Source organism: Carassius gibelio, chromosome A1 (assembly GCF_023724105.1).
Source record: "Carassius gibelio isolate Cgi1373 ecotype wild population from Czech Republic chromosome A1, carGib1.2-hapl.c, whole genome shotgun sequence".
Lineage (NCBI taxonomy): Eukaryota > Metazoa > Chordata > Actinopteri > Cypriniformes > Cyprinidae > Carassius > Carassius gibelio.
Genome location: NC_068371.1, coordinates 26,153,999 through 26,168,072, shown reverse-complemented (window position 1 = coordinate 26,168,072; position 14,074 = coordinate 26,153,999).

Genomic DNA, 14,074 nt, shown 5'->3' with positions numbered 1-14,074 from the left:
ATGCATATTTCAACAAGACAATGCAAAACCACATTCTGCACACATTACAAAGTCCTGGCTGCGGAGGAAGAAGGTAACTTGACTGGCCTGCCTGCAGTCCCGACCTTTCTCCAATAGAGAATGTGTGGTGCATTTTGAAAAGCAAAATGCGACAATGAAGACCCCATACTGTTGCCCACCTTAAGACTTGTTTGCAGGAATAATGGGACAAAATTACACCTAAAAACACTTCATCACTTGGTGTCTTCAGTCCCTAATCGTCCTAAAGTGTTGTGAAAAGGAATGGCAACATTACAAAGTGGTAAATGCTTTACTGTCCCAACTTTTTCTGATTTGGGGTTATACAATGGGCATGCAGTTTCAAGTCTGTGGATGGGGCCTCAACTGCATTGGCACATCAATTGCCTCAAGTTGCTCATGGCATGCCTTGCGCTAGGACTCTCCTCACGAAAGCACCTCCTTGCCCCATTCCTCTGAGGAAGGACCTGCTTTCTCAGAGACGGGGCACTCTATGGCACCCACGTCAAGACCTCTGGAAACTCCATGTCTGGTGCCTGGGCAGAACGCAGAGGTTCTAGGTGACCTACCCCAGGCGTGGTCAAGTCAAGTCACCTTTATTTATATAAGGCTTTAAACAAAAAGGATTGCGTCAAATCAAATGAACAACAATAATTAGGAAAACATTGTGTTAATAATGCAAAATGAAAGTTAAAGGCAGTTCATCATTTAATTCAGTGATGTCATCATCTCAGTTCAGTTTAAATAGTATCTGTGCAATCATTTGCAATCAAGTCAACGATATTGTTGTAAATGAAGTGACCCCAACTAAGCAAGCCAGTGGCAACAGCTGCAAGAAACCAAAACTCCATCAGTGACAGAATGGAGAAAAAACTTTGGGATAAACCAGGCTCAGTTGGAGGGCCAGTTCTCCTCTGACCAGACAAAACCAGTATTTCAATTCCAGGTTCTGTAAAGTCAGATTGGCAGAAGAATCATCTGTTTTTATATAAGAATTTACGGTCATATTAATGCCAACAAAGTGTTCTAGTCTATGCAAAATAATTTTGTGGTCAATAGTGTTGAATGCAGCACTAAGATCCAATAGCACTAAAAGAGAGATACAACCACGATCAGATGATAAGGGCAGGTCATTTGTAATTCTAAAGAGAGCAGTCTCAGTACTATGATACTGTCTAAATCCTGACTGGAGATCCTTACAGATACCATTTTTCTCTAAGAAGGAATATAATTGTGAGGATACTACCTTTTCTAGTATCTTGGACAGAAAAGGGAGATTCAAGATTCAAGATTCAAGTTGTGTTTTTTTGATGAGAGGCTTAATAACATGTTTTTGATACATATCCTAATGACAATGGAGAATTAATAATAGTCAGTAGATCTATGACTTCTGGAAGCACCTCTTTTAGGAGCTTAGATGGAATAGGGTCTGATATACATGTTGGTATAGATGATTTAACAAGTTTATACAATTCTTCCTTTTCTATAGTAGAGAATGAGTGGAATTATTCCTCAGAGGACCTATAGTATAGTCTGATGCGATACTGCAGCTGACGGCTGAATGGTTACAATTTTATCTCAAATAGTGTCGATTTTAGAAGTAAAGTAGTTCATAAAGTCATTACTGCTGTGATGTTGGGCAATGTCAACACTTGTTGATCGTTTATTTTTTGTTAATTTAGCCACAGTATTGAATAAATACCTGGGGATATGTTTATTTTCTTCTAAAAGAGATGAAGAGTAATCAGATCTAGCAGTTTTTAATGCTTTTCTGTAGGATAGGTTACTTTACCGCCAAGCAATACGAAATACCTCTAGTTTTGTTTTCCTCCAGCTGCGCTCCATCTGAGATATCATCACTTGGCTGCATAATTTTAACACCATCGACATCAATTCCATGTGACTATTAAATGTAGAGTATGATTTTGACAATGAGCAGGTCTTGAGACATGTTGTCTAACCCCAATAAAGTTCAGAATGTCTATAAATGCTGATCACAATGCATCTTTTTCATTAACGACATGGATATTGAAATTACCAACTATTAAAATTTTATCTGCAGCCAGCACTAACTCTGATATAAAATCAGCAAACTCTTTAATAAAGTCTGTATGGTGCCCTGATGGCCTGTATAAAGTAGCCAGTACAAACATCACAGTGGATTTATCATTAACATTTGTTTCTCTGGATGTTATATGAAGCACCATTACTTCAAACAAGTTATACTTGAAGCCTGCCCTTTGAGAAATTCTGAAAACATTGTTATAAATTGAAGCAACACCTCCCCCTTTGCCTTTTGGATGTGGCATCATGACAGAGATGGGGACTCGAGTTTGAGACTCGGACTCGAGTGCGACTTAAGTCGCACAAACAGTGACTTCAGACTCGACTTGAGACTCGTCCTCGAAAGACTTCAGACTCGACTCGGACTCGAGCTCTGGGACTCGTGAATAATGTTAATTTTTAGTAAACGTCAGATGAGCTCGCTGTTAGAGTTGTGACGTTCGCGAACGAACCGATTCTTTTGAACGGCTCATAAACATGAACGATGGGAGCCGAGTCACGGCTGGAGGGGAGCCGTTCTTTCTGTCGCTCTTTTTTCCTATGCGTGTTTCAGAGCGCATGTTTCACACAGATGCACACAAATGAGCTCATCCGCGAGACAGAACAGTTATAGGGGGAGGGGCGCACCCAGCGCAGGCCAACCCTTTATAGCGTGATGATATTAGTTATTAGTTGTGCACGCATCCTTCACGTGAGTACTCCAGTGGAAAAAAACCTGCGTGCCTCTGTCATTGGGTAGGAGCGGAGCCATGACGTTTTGCACAGATATTCATTGCAGCCCACTTTGTTATTGTTCATTGACTTGAAGGGGCTGATGTCCTATTTGCAAAGTTTACAGTAGTAATAGTATGTAGACATTTCCATTTTATTTATTCTAATTTTATCTACTTTAAATATTTTTGGTTCTCTATCAAAATGTTCTTGTGTGATAACAATGTTCTTGTGTGGAAGTGTTTGTAGTAAAAGCTGTTTTGCACAGAAATTCATTTCAGCCGGCTTTGTTTTTGATGTTTATTTGTGAGTAGGTATTGTATGAATAACATAAGTCAGCGTAGCTTTGTTCATTCTTAAGCCAGACAAGAGGTGTGCAGCTATACAGCCAGGACAGACAGAAGGCCATTACTGAATCCATAAATGCATAAATGCATAAATACAGATATTAACTTAAAAGTAAAGCATTCTTGGTGTTTTTGTCATGTTGCAATAGTCTGTTTACACTGATTATATACCAAAATCAAAGTTGATATTGTATGCTAATAGATAGAGTTGTCATAATAACATATTACATGCTTTGAATTCCTTATATATAGCTATGCAGTGTTCTAAGCAGCTTGGATGGGTCGCTGTACGTGATGCAACATTTATTATAACCAGAGACTTAATATAATAAAGAGACTTGAGACTTGACTTGGACTCTAGCTCAGAGACTTGAGACTTGACTTGGACTCTAGCTCAGAGACTTGAGACTTGACTTGGACTCTAGCTCAGAGACTTGAGACTTGACTTGGACTCTAGCTCAGAGACTTGAGACTTGACTTGGACTCTAGCTCAGAGACTTGTGAGCATCTCTGCATCATGATTATAACAGTAATCTTGAGAGGTAGACTCATTTAAAATAATGTAATCATCAGGTTTTAGCCAGGTTTCTGTCAAACAGAGCACATCTAGATTATGATCAGTGATCATATTATTTACAAAAAGTGCTTTTGTAGAAAAAGTCCCGAAACTTAATAAGCCAAGCTTTATCATTTGTTTATCCGTATTGCATCTGTTTTTTTATTTGTTGAACCTCAATTAAATTGTTACTCTTAAATTGGTTTGGACGTTTTTTGTATTTTCTAGTTCGGGGAACAGATACAGCCTCTATAGTGTAATATCTAGGTGAAAGAGTCTCTATGTGCTGAGAATTAACTGACCTCTGTGGCGTGAGGTGGCTAGTAGACAGTAGGTTTAGCTAGTCTTGCTGCTTCCTGACCTGGGCCCCAGTTAGTCAAGTAAACACTCTAAGACTATGTGCCATATTTCTAGAGAGCAGAGCGGCACCACCCCAGGAGGGATGGACACCATCTCTTTTCAACAGGTCAGGTCTGCCCCAAAAACTTGTCCAATTTTCCATGAAACCTATGTATTCTGCATGCACCTCTTAGATATCCAGTGAGTGATGACAATCTGCTTTGCATCTCATCACCACTGTAAGCAGGGAAGGGACCAGAGCACATTACAGTGTCTGACTTCATAATTGCAAGTTCACACACCTCTTTAATGTTATTTTTAGAGATCTCCGACTGGCAATGTAAAAAATTATTAGCACTGGCATGAATAACAATATTACTGTATTTACGTTTAGCATTAGCGAGCACTTTTACATTTGCAAAGATAAACATTTGACTATGGTGGCTGGTGTCTCTATATTCATGCTCTGTACAATAGAATCGCCAATAACTAGAGCACGCTTATCAGGTTTCTCACTGGGTGCATCACTGAGTGGGGAGAACCTGTTTAATGTATTGATCAGAACAGAAGAGTGATGTTTTGACCCGCGACTATGCCGCCTCACTGTCACCCAGTTGCCCTGCTGTGGGGGCTCTGTTGCCGGAACCGAACAATGTACAGGACTCCCTGAGCTAGATGCATCCAAAGCCGTATCTAGAGCCCTCACATTTTTACTGTCCTCAATTAAAGTTTGATTGCGTGTCTCTAATTCTGAAATATTCTCTGTCAACCTAACTATTTCCCTGCATTTATCACATGTGAACCCCTCATCACCGACAGAGATAGATAAACTGCAGTGCAAATAACAATAGCAGAAGAAGCCAATACTCACCGTGCTTGAAGAAATATTCTTACCACAGATGTTTGATGAACTTGTGAAAAACTGGAGAGAGATAGAGTAGTGAGATAGAGCAGAGGGAAAAGAAAACAGCGATAGACACGAATGGAAACGCTAATGAAAAGCTAACGAGTGCTAACGTGATGCAGGTGCACTGCACTCATGAATTTAAAATGAAAGTGAATAATCAAATGAATCAGATCAGACTGATAGATAATATCAGAAATATGGTGGGAAATAAGTTATATTTTAGCACTTTAAACAACAGAGAGTGATGGTAAGATAAAGATTCTACAGAAAAAACTAAGTTACACGGAGCTTCGATCACAACCAGCAGGAAGCAGGAATAACACAGGCCAACAGCAACACCCACAGGTAGGAGGTATCTGTTAGATACCATCACTTCTGTTAGAGCCCCCTCAACGAGGCACCTCTATGCGCTGAAGTGGAACCTGTTCGTTGAATGGTGTTCTTTCCACCGGGAAGACCCCCAAGATGTCTGATCAGAGTCGTACTTTCTTTCCTGTAAGATGGGTTCGAGCGAAGGGTGTTTCCCTCCACCCTCAAAGTGTATGTTGCCGCTATTGCCACACATCACAATGCAGTTGAAGGTAAGTCAAAGCCAAAGAGGGGAGTGAGGATACTGAATCCGCATCGCCCCCCCCATACCCTCTTGGGACCTGTCTCTGGTGCTCAGCGCACTGCAGGGACCTCCCTTTGAACCGTTGCAGTCAGCTGAGTTAAAGTTCCTGTCACTAAAGACTGTGCTCCTGACTGCTCTGGCTTCCATCAAGAGGGTAGGGAACCTGCAAGCATTTTTGGTCGAATCATGCCCAGAATTCGGGCCGGCCAACTCTCATGTTGTCCTGAGACCCCGGCTTGGATATGTGACCAGGTAGTGTACCTGCAAGCGCTGCCTTTGGAGGATGCAGACGCAGCCCTAGCTTTTCACTGTCCCGTCCGCTCTTTGCGGGTTTACATGAACAGAACGCAAAGCTTCAGGAACTCAGATCAGCTCTTCGTCTGTTACAGAGGCCAGCAGAAGGGAAAGGCTGTCTCCAAGCAGAGGATGGCCCACTGGATAGTGGATGCCATCGCTTTGGCCTACAAAGTCCAAGGTCTGCCTTGCCCATTCAGGTTGCGGGTACACTCAACTAAAAGTGTTGCCTCCTCCTGGGCACTGGCACAAGGCGCCTCACTGACAGATATATGTAGAGCTGTGGGCTGGGCGACACCTAACATGTTCGCTTGATTCTATAGCCTCCATGTAGAGCTTGTATCTTCCAGTATACTTGCCCCAAGTGGCCATTAGCGCAAGGGACCCGTTCTTAGTGTTGGCTTGCGACACCACTCCCACCCCCCTTGGGCTGGATACATGCATCCATTGCTCCAGTAGTGTTCCCCAGAAATGGCTAACCCTGTGTGTTCCTCCACCACCCCTGCGGCAGTAAGACGTGGTGGAGCATCTGACACCAAGCCTTCACTTGTATGCATTGTGGAACCTGTGTTAGGCTGGGTGTCCATATGTAGAAGTCCCTACAGCAACCCCATATGTGTATTCTTCCACAATCAGCTCCTCTGCGGACGAGCCTGTGTCTTTCCCCAGACAGAGCCGCTCTGTCATCTCTGCTGGTGTTCTTTCCCTCCTGTAACTAGGCTGGAACCACCCCAGAGATTGCCATATGTAGTACTACCCTGCTTGGCTAGTCCATATGTGTAACCGTCACAGGGCCTCTTTCTGGGGTAGGACGTGGCTTCCGCAGCATTCCCTTTCCCAAGGGCACGCTTTCCCAGCGTTATTCAATCTCACATTGAGTGGGTCTTGAGGAAAAGCAGTGACTGACCTTCTCTGCTTAGAGCTTGTACTTCTGCCCCACACTGGAGCAAGTCAAAATCTCAATACAGAAAAAACAAATAATTTACCGTCAGATACCAGTGTCTTTCAGGCTGTAGAAGCTTGTAGAGTCAATGCTGATCTTCCGTTCTCCTGTCTGGTTGTCAGAGTTGAGTTTTAAGCTTCTGTTTGCAGATGCCACTTTGTTTAATATTTTGCTTAGAAACAGAACATTTTCAATTAAATACTTGTTCAAATACCCTTTTAACTGTTTTGGGGATTTGCATTATTCTAGGCAAATTTCTAACTATATAGCCATTTGATAACATGGACTTGAAAACATGGACACCTTGAAAGTCACTTGTAAATGTAGCACATATGTCAAAACAAATATAAAATACAGATAACTATTAACTATTCTAACTATTCTCATGTTCCTCCCTACATTAGGGGTGGCAGTGGCTCAGTGGTTGATGTAGGTTGTCTACAAACCGGAAGGTTGGTGGTTCAATCCCCGGCTCCACCTGACCAAGTGTTGAAGTGTCCCCAGCTGCTCCCGATGAGCTGGATGGTGACTTGAATGGCTGACACCGCAGTTGGTGTATGAATGGGTGATTGTGAGGCAAATTGTAAAGTGCTTTGGATGGCCATGTGGTCTGTTGAAAGCGCTATATAAATGCAGTCCATTTACCATTGCTATCCCTCCCTACAATCTCCATTCAATAATGTTATGAATGATATTATGGAATACATCAAACAAAACCCCTGGTCAAAACCTACACAATATAGACAGGAATTACATTTTTAAGTTTGAATAGTATAAAAAATTTTTTTTAAATGACTGCTTGTAAAATATATAATAAAATAAAGTGCAATAAAATAAACACTCAAAAGTGTATTTTAAATGTTTTCTTTCCACTAGTCTGAAACAACACTTTAGGAAAAGCCAAATAGCCCAAAATCTTATTCATGACTAATACATAAAAAACAGTTCCTTTTCAGGAACTCGAGCTGCGTCGAAGCGCTTGGGGAACGTCCCTGACGAGACAGACTCTGAATATCGTGTGCAATCTGTCCAACGGAAGGGCGTGACATCACGGAGCGGGGTGACGTAGTGACCAGGAAGCTATAAAAGCACGTGCCGTGCAACTGGCTTCAGCTTTCGCTCTGTCAGCAAGCGCTCTGTGTGTGCATGTCAAAAGTCAGTCCCGTTGGTCCTATTTATTGTTGTCTGTCCCTTAGCCATTAAAAAGATCACTAAAACAGCTCAATATGCCTAAAGTAAAGCAAAAGACCAAACATATAAAGGGCGATCCCAAGCCACGTTATAGATTGTGCGTAGCTTGCCTGGGATCGCCGACTGTCCGCATTGTGAACGATTGCCAATGCGGATGCTTCGATCCCGGAGGGCTCTCTTCGAGGAGGGAGCCTTCACCAGCGTTCCACACGGTGCTGGCCCCGCTTATGCCGGCAGAGCGGCTGCTGCACTCGTGGGGTTCGCAGGTGGATCTGTCAGAGGGAATGGAGATGGGCCAGTCCTTATCTCCTTCCTCATCTGCCAGATCCGGCGCCCAAACCCTGGGTTCGGAAGCACGCTCGTCGGTTTCTTCCCCCCAGGGTGAGGGATCAGCTCTTCCCCTCTCTTCCTCCGAGGAGGTCGATGTGGAGACTGTTGCTGGGGATTCGCCACCCCTATCGCCCCAGTATGAGGAGCTTTTGGAGGTGGTTACTAGAGCAGTAGATAAATTAAAAATCGAATGGCCTACTGAAAAACAAACTGAGGCGCAGAGAAGCAAATTAGATGAACGCTTTCTGCAGCCGAGGCAACCACCTCCACGTCGGAGCCTTCCATATTTTCCCGATCTCCACGACGAAATATCCCATATTCGACCCGCCTGTTCGGCCCCGATGCACTATATTATGACAACGTGATGGGGCTGGGAGAGCGGGGTTATAGAGCGATGCCACGGGTTAAACAGACGCTCGCGGGCTATCTGTCACCCGGCTCGGCATCGTCTCTAAAGGCTCCGACATTGCCCACTAAGCCTCTTCGAGTTACATCATCACTAGTGGGCAAAGGTTTTGTGGCAGCAGGTCAGGCTGGGGCTTGCCTTCACACCATTGCAGTCCTACAAGCTTATCAAGCTGACCTGCTGGGAGATATCAATGAGGGAGAGGGGATCAAGTCTGAAGATATCGAAAAGCTTAGAAAGACCGCTGATCTCTCCCTCCACGCCACTAAAGAGACCGCTCGCGCAATTGGGCGGTCTATGGCAGCCTTAGTGGCCGCGGAGAGGCATTTATGGAGAAGGGTCTTGCTGCAGACTTGCACTTGCACTGTCAGACTTGCATTCTCAGACTTGCACTCTCCGACACTTGTGCTTCCGCTAGCGACATCACTTGCAGTCTTTATTATTATTATTATTTTCTTCTATTTATTGATAACTTTTTGTTTGAATCTTTCCACATTTTACAACGGTAGCCAGGTGGTGAAGACCTGAAAAAATATACTAAATTGCAATGTCACTTGCAATCGCTACTTGCATTCTCAGACTTGCATCCTCTAGCAACGTCACTTGCAGTCTTTATTTATTTATTTATTCATAAGTTTTTGTTTGAATCTCTCAACATTTTACAACAGTAGCCAGGTGATAAAGACAAGAAAAAATAAACGAAATTACAATGTCACTTGCAATCGCTACTTGCACTCTCCGCTACCTGTGACGTCACTTGCAATCAACACAAATCGTGCATGTTGCCAATGGAGACAAGATGCTGTGGTGGTGATTAAACGATTAAAACTAAATTACTAGGCCTACTACTTTACACAAAGTCTTTCGTTAAGCGTTTTCCTCCTGTAGAAAAAAAACAAACACTTAATATGGCTTAATGTATTAGGATACGTTAAGTTCAATTAAAATAATAAATTCGATATATAGTTATTATTTAATGTACAACAAGGCAAGCAGATGGCTATGAACACAATGTGAATGCTTAATGTGGCCTAATAACAGACTAAGATGATAAAGACGATTCAGCGGGAATAGCCTATATGTCTTGTTGTTGACTCAACGTATATACAGACCAGCAAATATGAACGTGCATTAAGAAATGCATTACGTGACTTTAAAAGGATCAGCTCCATACAGGCAAGCAGACGAGTACACAACGCAGTGCGTTAAATTGTACATTAAACGTTTTCCTCCTATAGAAAATCATTATAAATAAAACACATAATGTAAGCTTAATGGACAAAGACAGTGAAATAAACGAGTTGCAGACAGTTTATTCTATATGGAAAAATGTTTAACGCGAATGTTTGCGCGTTGCGTTTATTCACCACCACAGCTTCTTGTCTCCATTGGCAACAAGCACGATTTGTGTTGATTGCAAGTGTTGCAAGTAGCAGAGAGTGCAAGTAGCGATTGCAAGTGACATTGTAATTTAGTTAATTTTTTTCTTGAGAGACTGATTCCCGTAGTAGATTATTTAGCAGCGTGGAAGCTACTGCCAAATGTATTTCATTGGGTCCTGCGTACAATAGAAAAAGGCTATTGCATTCAGTTCGGTCATCCACCACCGAAATTCAACGGGGTTACACCAACTGTGGTCGGCCCCCGGCAGGCTCTGGTTATGGAACAAGAAGTGAATACCCTATTAAGGAAGGAGGCCATCGAGGTGGTCCATCCTCTAGACAGGGAATCCGGATTTTACAGCCGGTATTTCATTGTTCCAAAGAAGGATGGGGGGTTGCGTCCGATCTTAGACTAACGTCACCTGAACCGCTCAGTTATGCCACTGAAGTTCAAAATTCTCACTGTCAAGCAGGTTGTAGCTCAAATCAGATCCGAGGACTGGTTTGTCACAATAGATCTCAAAGACGCATACTTCCACATATCCATCCTTCCACAACACAGGAAGTTTCTGAGGTTCGCTTTCGGGGACAAAGCTTATCAATATCGAGTACTTCCCTTTGGCCTTGCACTCTCACCCCGCATGTTCACGAAATGTGTAGATGCGGCTCTGGTATCCCTCCGTATGCAGGGCATCCGCATTCTAAATTATATCGATGATTGGTTGATCCTAGCTCAATCAGAGCAGATGGCGGTTCGACATCGAGATGTCGTTCTCGCACACATGGGGGAGCTGGGTTTGAGACTAAATGCCAAGAGGAGTGTACTTTCTCCAGTTCAGAGAGCCACCTATCTAGGCATAGTGTGGGATTCGACCACGATGCAGGCACGTCTGTCTCCTGCTCGGATCGAGTCGATCCTCACATCAGTCGAGAGAGTCAAAGAAGGCCAGTCACTCACTGTCAAACAATTCCAGAGATTGTTAGGGCTGATGGCAGCTGCGTCCAACGTGATACCTTTTGGCCTGCTGCACATGAGACCCCTACAGTGGTGGCTCAAGTCCAAGGGCTTTTCCCCGAGGGGAAATCCACTTCGAGTTATCAAGGTCACGCGGTGATGCCTTCGTGCCTTAGACATGTGGAAGAAACCTTGGTTCTTGAATCAGGGCACGGTGCTGGGAGCTCCTTGTCGCCGTGTAACGCTAGCGACAGACGCGTCCCTCACGGTTGGGGTGCGGTCATGAGTGGCCACCCTGCCCGCGGTCTGTGGAGTGGTCGCCATCTGACATGGCACATCAATTGCCTAGAGATGCTAGAAGTCTACCGAGCATTGAAATATTTCCTCCTAGACCTGAGAGGTCACCATGTGTTGGTGCGCACCGACAACACATCAGTGGTCTCTTATATCAATCACCAGGGGGGTCTGCGTTCACGCCCCTTGTACAAGCTGGCACACCAGATCCTTCTCTGGTCCCAGGGCAAACTCCTCTCGATCAGAGCAGTGTATATTCCTGGGAGATTGAATGTGGGAGCAGACATACTGTCGAGGCAGGGGCCGAGGCCCAGGGAATGGATGCTTCACCCCGAGGTGGTGAAGCAGATATGGAAAGTGTTTGGCACAGCCCAGGTGGACCTCTTTGCGACTCAGGAGACATCGCAATGTCCCCTCTGGTTCTCTCCAGTTCATCCAGCTCCTCTGGGACTAGACTATGGTACAGACCTGGCCGAGGCTTCGTCTGTACGCATTTCCCCCTATCGCTCTGCTCCCGGGAGTTCTGGCGAGAGTACGCCGGGACGGGGTCCGTCTGTTGTTAGTAGCCCCGTTCTGGCCGGGCCGAATATGGTTCTCAGATCTAGTCTCGCTCTTCGACGGCTCTCCGTGGGAGATACCGATCAGGAAAGACCTACTTCACAGGTGCAGGGCACGATAATTCACCCTCGCCCGGAGTTGTTCAAACTGTGGGTGTGGCCCCTGAGGGGGCACAACTGTTAGCAGCTGGTCTCTCAACCGAGGTTGTTGAGACCCTACTCCAATCCAAAGCTCCCTCTACGAGGAAACTGTACGCCCTGAAATGTAAACTCTTTACATCATGGTGCAGAGACCGCCAGCTTGACCCTGTTAACTGCCCAGTTGGTACAGTTCTGGAGTTTTTACAAGCTAGGCTCTCTGCGGGGTTATCCCACTCCACCTTAAAGGTGTACATGGCAGCCATTGCTGCTTTCCATGTCCCTTTCAATGATCAGTAGACACCCCCTAGTTGCACGTTTCCTCCGCGGTGCGCTGAGTCTAAGACCTCCAGTACGGTCCCATGTTCCCCCCTGGGATTTGGTTGTGGTTCTAGAGGCTCTTTGTAAAGCTCCATTCGAGCCAATACAAGATATCTCAGATAGACATCTGACACTTAAAACTGCCCTGCTACTGGCCTGCTACTGGCTCACTAAAGAGAGTTGGAGATCTCCAGGCCCTTTCGGTGGCCCCTACTTATCTAGACTTTGCCCCTGGTATGGCTAAAGCATTCTTATACCCTCGAGCCGGTTATGTTCCAAAGGTTCCCTCTGTTACACAACAACCTATCGTACTGCATGCCTTTTGTCCTCCTCCCTTTCGGGAGCCAGACCAAGAGAAGCTAAACTGTATGTGTCCAGTGTGAGCACTGGACGCATACGTCCACAGAGCTGCCCTGTGGAGAAAATCCGACCAATTGCTTGTTTGCTACGGTCCTACTAACAAGGGTTCTCCTGCCACCAAGCAGAACCTTAGTCGTTGGATAGTCTAGGCTATCAATGTCTCCTATGAGTCCTCTGGTCTTCCCCCTCCTTTGGGGGCCAAGGCTCTCCATATGGCGTATGGCGGCCTCCAAGGCCCTCTCAGCAGGTGTGTCCCTCTTGGACATCTGCAACGCTACATTTGTCAGATTCTACGATCTTGATATGTGAGCCACTCCGGGCTCTTCTGTTCTCTCGCCTCAGCTGTGCTCCCGGCACCCCTGCCGGCGCTTGTTTCCCTACTCAAAGCTGAAGCCAGCTGCACAGCACGTGCTTTTATAGCTTCCTGGTCGCTACGTCACCCCGCTCCGTGACGTCACGCCCTTCTGTTGGACAGATTGCACACGATATTCAGAGTCGGTCTCGCCAGGGACGTTCCCCAAGCGCTTCGACGCAGCGTCTCGTTCCTTCAAGGAACTAAGGTTAAATATGTAACCTTGAGGCGTTTTCTTGTAGTGCCTTGCCTTAATGCCCACTCTGGGATTCTGTCAGTGCTGACCAGGAAGTCTGTCACATCAGATCCTGAAGCTTCAACAAGAACACATCAGTCACTGTGATCAAATCTCTTCCAGTAACATTCCGACCTGATCAGCAATCAGAGAAACAGGGAAATATCATTACTATGCACATGTATGATGAACACAATTATTAGGGTGCACTAACATTAGCAAATTTTCACAAGAAAGAAAATGATCCTTTGTCAATAGTGTCATGATGATGGCTCACAAGTCACTTTAAAACCAATCAATATGCAAAATTTAGAATAATGTGGATTCTGATTTAAATTACTAGGTTTTGCACATGAAATTTCATAGCAAAATGATAAAAGCTAAATTTTGTGTTGATGTTTCCATATTTTAAATATAAAAAAAATGATGCATGATGCTTGCAACATGACAGAGAACATAGACCTCTTGTCAGTAGTCTGTATTTGGTAAATAGAAAAGAATATTTCAAACCAATGCTACACATCCAAGTACGTAACATAAGCACAAACATCTGGAGTCAGGCAGAGAGCCGGTGCTCTCATTTTACTGGCACACAAAAACACTTGTCTGTTCCAGGGGACAATCAGGACACTGACTCAAGAATCAAAGAGCAGTTGGAGGATTTGTAATATGGGAAGATTGAGTATAGTGATGCATAATAGGTAGATGCAAACAATGACTAATGAGGATGATCAATATCAGGTGTGTACTGTAACCATCTC